This window comes from Eubalaena glacialis, chromosome 4 (genome assembly GCF_028564815.1).
Source record: "Eubalaena glacialis isolate mEubGla1 chromosome 4, mEubGla1.1.hap2.+ XY, whole genome shotgun sequence".
Classification (NCBI taxonomy): Eukaryota; Metazoa; Chordata; class Mammalia; order Artiodactyla; family Balaenidae; genus Eubalaena; species Eubalaena glacialis.
The window spans coordinates 183,373,664-183,378,505 of record NC_083719.1 but is presented as its reverse complement, the minus strand read 5'-3'; the positions used below and the strand labels follow the sequence as shown (position 1 = coordinate 183,378,505).

Genomic DNA, 4,842 nt, shown 5'->3' with positions numbered 1-4,842 from the left:
CCAAGGCAGAATTTTATGCTTGGGGGAGGGCGCCCGGGACTGACGGGCTGAAGGACCAATCTGGTTGGGGGGGCCGCCCGCCGCCAGGCCACGCCCCTCGCCCGGCTCTGGACGTTGGAGCAACAAGTGAAGTCCGGGAAGGGCTGGAATTTCGCGGGCGCGCGCCCTGCCAACTGTGCACCCCGTGGGCGACCCCTGTACGATGCCGGATCCAGCCAAGGGACGCCCCTCCCTGCCAGGGACCCTAGGAATTCGGCCCTGAGAGGTGAGTGCGATCCTGGGGTCCCCCGCCCTTCTTTCTCCAGTGGCCAGATCGAGGCCGTGGGAACTCAGAGAGCATTGCGTGATGCCTCCCGCGTGTCAGGGGCCACCCCTCCCCCCCCCTCCGCCCCTCCTCACCCTCTCCCCACTCCGCGTGAGGGTGATGGAGCCAACCTGGACCCAGCATTATGAGCAACTTGCCCTGACCTGCGTCATGCCACTTTATCCTCCCAACACTGTGTATCACTTTATCCTCCCAACACTGTGTATCCCTTTATCATCCCCGTTTTACAGATGAGAAAACCGAGGCCCAGAGACAGTCATCCAGGGACAGTGCAGGGGCCAACTCTTGGATCTCTGACTCCTGGATCAACCCCTTCCTGAAGGTGCTCACTTGGATTTTCACCACCCCCCACCAAAAAAAAAAAATCCTTTATTCTCTTCGTCTATAAACCAAGGTCTCAAACTCAGATGGCCCCAGGGGCCAGGCAGGAGGTAAATGCCTCTGGTAAAAAAGTGACAGCATGCCCTGCCTAGAGGGAGCAGAGCTTTACCTTGGGGGAGACCCACCCACGTATTCACAGATCCGTGGGGATTCCAGACTGTAGACAAAGTGTCCTGCCTCTTAAAAAAAAAACCACTGGACCAAATAAAACCCAATGGAGCCATATCCAGTCCAGGGGCCACAAGTTTGCCACCTCTGCTAAATTATGTGTGTCGGGGGTGGGAATTCTGGAACCTCCGGAAAGAACATGGAAAAAATTGGGTGTCTGTGACTAGTGCATTTTTTTTCTTTTTTTTGAGAGGGTCTATACTAGCACTGTGTGATAGAGCTTTCTGAGATTAGAGGAATGTTCTAGAACTCTGTGCCACCCAATATAGTGGCCACTGGCACCATATGGCTGTTGCCCACCAAGAAACTGAATATACATATTTAAGTAACCACATGCAGGCTGTCCGATTCCTAAGTGACTCTGAAACCCCCAAATGATTAAAGCAGTTATATAAAATTATAGCAGATAAAAATTTCACATTTGCGGCAGGCCTTTTTTTCCCACTCATTCATTCATTTTTCCTACTCATTCATTCAACAATTCTTACTGAGCTGCTGTGCTGGGGAGGGGAGCAGAGAAGTGAGTAAATAGATCCCAGCCTTGTGATGCTCACCACCCAGTGGGGAAATGGATGATAAACTAGATAAACGAGTGAAATGCATAATGGGTCAGGTGTTGGTAAATGCTACCAAGAAAAGCAAAGAACTGGGTTTGAGAATGTGGGGGCTACACTTTTTAGTAGGGTGGTCAGGGGTGGCCATTCAGAGTGCCATTTGAGCACAGAAACGAGGGAGGAGAGGAGGGAGCCCCGTAGAGATCTGGAGAAGAGTATTCCTCATGACGGCAACAGCACGTGCAAAGGCCCTGAGGCTGAACCACGCCTGGTGGATTGGAGATGCAGCCAAAACCCTATGTGGCTGAGGCAGAGTGAGGGGAGGGAGAGCACTGGAGGAGAACGGGTCTGCAATGTGTAGAGCTCAGAGAGGTAAAGTGACTTGTCCAAGGTCACACAGCTGGAAAGTCACTGAGAGATATGCCTGGTAGCCTTCAGCTTCCAAGTGGCCTTCAGTGCTGGGATGTGGTCAAAATATCCCTGGTCAAGGGGAGGGGATGTAACTCAATTCTGATTGGAAAATAAAGTCCTGATGATTTTGCCCCACATCTTCTGAACAAAAGGAGAGCAGCCTTGCTCACCTTGTTCCCTGGTGTGGAGATCAACCCCACCTCCAGTCCCTTGTGAGCCCAGTCAAGGGTGCACGTGTAGGTGGGGGAGGGGAAGGAAAGGTGGCCACACCATCAGCTCTTAGCACCACTGCCCCTTCCTCCTGGAAGCCTTCCTGCCTGCCTCCCCAGGCTCCCCCAGGCTAAGGTTGCCAGATAAAATACAGAATTCCCGATTAAATTTGAATTTCAGGTCAACAACAAATACCTTTTGGGGGTTTAAGTGTATTCCATGCAATATTTGGGATATACTTATACTAAAAAATTATTAATTGTTGATCTGAAATTCAAATTGAGCTGGGCATCCTATTTATTTTGTTGTTTTTACTAAACCTGACAACCCTACCCCCAAACCCATGTCCACTTCTCTGCCCCAGCCATGTCTTCATGAAAACTCTGTCACTTCCCAGCCTTGGGGGGCTCCTTGAGGACAGCATCTGTCCAGGAGTCCTAGGGTGGGAGGTAAGAAATAGCTGCTGTTTCTGAGCTATTTCATTACGTTATTCAGAGGCCAGATTTGGATTTCCCCCATATTCTGGATGAGGAAGCTGAAGAATCAAGAGGTGATGTAGTTTTCCCTGGGACACACAGCCACAAATGGGTGGCTGCGGGATTTGGACCCAAGGTCTTTGTTTCTAAGTTCACTGCCTGCTGCTTCCTCCTCCTCTTCCTCATCCTCCTTTTCCTCCTCTCCATCCCCTTCCAGTGGAAAGGCTCTGAAAACTCCCCAGAACTTTTCCACTGAAACCTAGGAGAGGGAGAGGCAGGCAAGCAGTGTGCCACAAGGCGGCGCTGCTGGTCCCAGATTGGTGTCCTGGTCAATCTGCCTTCTGACCCTCCCTCCGTCCATCCATCCATCCATCCATCCATCCGTCCGTCCATCCATTTATCAAGCATCTCCTGTGATGTGTGAGCCAGGCCTGGCTGTGAGGACCCAGCGATTCACTGGATATTCAGTTATTCAACACAACAATTATTAAGTGCCTGCTGTATGCCAGGCCACTGCCAGGCAGCTGTGGGGACCCAGTCTCGACCTCTGCCTTTGCAGCACTCATAGTCCAGTGGGGAGACCCACATGGGATCAGCAGGGCCCCTTTAAGAACTTCACGGGGGAATTCCCTGGCGGTCCAGTGGTTAGGACTCCAGGTTTCCACTGCAGGGTTCAATCCCTGGTCAGGGAACTAGGATCCCACATGCCACGAGGCGTGACCAAAAAAAAAAAACCAAAAAAAAACAAAACAACAACAGCAACAAAAAACCTTCACGGGCCTGAGGCACTTGACGCCTCCCTTCATGAAAAAATATTACAAATGATCTCTTACAATTGAATTGGTATTATTTTATTCATTGTTTCTTTTGATTTTAAGAGAAATTAAAATGAAGCCATTTTGTGGGTTCCTGAAAGTGCTGTGGACCCGGAGTCTCCTGTGTCTGATGACAAGTTGCCTCTGGTGACCAGGTGGATAAAATAGAAGTGGTCAGGGCTGTGATGGGGATGCTCAGGCATGGTGGAGCCCAGAGGAGGTGCTGGACTTAGGTGTGGGTGGTGGTCCTGGAAGGCTTCTAGGAGGAGGTGATGTCTAATCTGAGGCCTGAGAGATGAAGTCAGGTGAAGGTACTGGAGAAGCTGTTCCAGGCGGAGGGAACAGAGAGGATGAAGGTGCAGAGTGAGGCTGGAGAGTAGACCGTGGCCAGGGGAGGGGGAGTATCAGTGGGGGAGAGATGGAGCTAGACAGGTTGGCAAGGGCCAGGCTAACAGAGTCCTGAGGGCACTGGGGAGCCACAGAAGGTTCTGGAGCAAGGTCAGCAGGGGCATGTTGGAGCATTCGAAAGCTATCTTGGGCCATCCTGTGGATAAAGGAAACCTGGGAGAGGAACACGAGCCCACCTGCTTCAGGTAAGTCTTGAAAGGTAGAAGGGGGGTGTGCAGGAGGCTGTTCCAGAAACAGTGATGGTTATTCATTCCGGAAGTATTTATTAAACACCTCTTGTGTACCCTGCTCAGGATATAGCAGTGAACCAGACAGAACATCCCTGCCCTCACGGAGCTGACGTCCTAGTTGGGGAGACAGACCACGTGCAACAGTCAATGCATAGTATATTAGAAGATGATAAGAGTTGTGGAGAAAAATAGAGCAGGAAAGGAAGATGGGGAGTCGGGGTGGTTTACAGTTTTAAATAAGGTAGACCAGGGACTTCCCTGGTGGTCCAGTGGGTAAGACTCTGCGCTCCCAGTGCAGGGGGCCCGGGTTCGATCCCTGGTCAGGGAACTAGATCCTGCATGCATGCCACAATTAAGAGTCTGCATGCTGCAACTAAAGATCCCGCGTGCTGCAACTAAGACCCGGCGCACCCAAATTAAATAAATAATTTTTTTTTTTTTTTAAAGGTAGACCAGGGAGACCTCACCGAGGAGGTGACAGTTGAGCCAAGACCTGGAGGAGGGAAGGCTGTTGGACTGTGTAGCTTTTAGGAGGAGGTGTGCTCCAGGCAGCAGTAACAGCACGTGCAAAGGCCCTGGGGCAGGACTGCCTGGTGTGTTGGAGGAACAGCAAGGAACCTGTGTGTCTGGAACAGAGAGCAAGGGGGAAGAGAGGGAGGAGGTAAGGGCAGGGAGGGGACAGGGGCAGGTCGTGCAGGACATTGTGGACCCCGTGGAGGACTTGGGTTTTTACTCTCAGGAAGGTGGGAGCAATGGAGGCCTGTGGGCAGAGGAAGGATGGGACCTGACTCAGGTTGGGGGTGACGGGCCATACCTGGGGACCTGAGAGAACAGGCAGCTTTTGGGAAACCACAGCTCATTTGA

The 4,842-nt window shown here is 51.6% G+C and overlaps 1 long non-coding RNA gene across 1 annotated transcript; it reads left to right on the top strand.

The window, feature by feature from the left end:
• Window positions 1–107: 107 nt before the first annotated feature.
• LOC133090437 (uncharacterized) lies at window positions 108–1,290 on the top strand. Its single transcript, XR_009700796.1, has 2 exons — window positions 108–265; window positions 556–1,290. It is a non-coding gene; the product is annotated as an uncharacterized LOC133090437 (long non-coding RNA).
• Window positions 1,291–4,842: the final 3,552 nt, after the last annotated feature.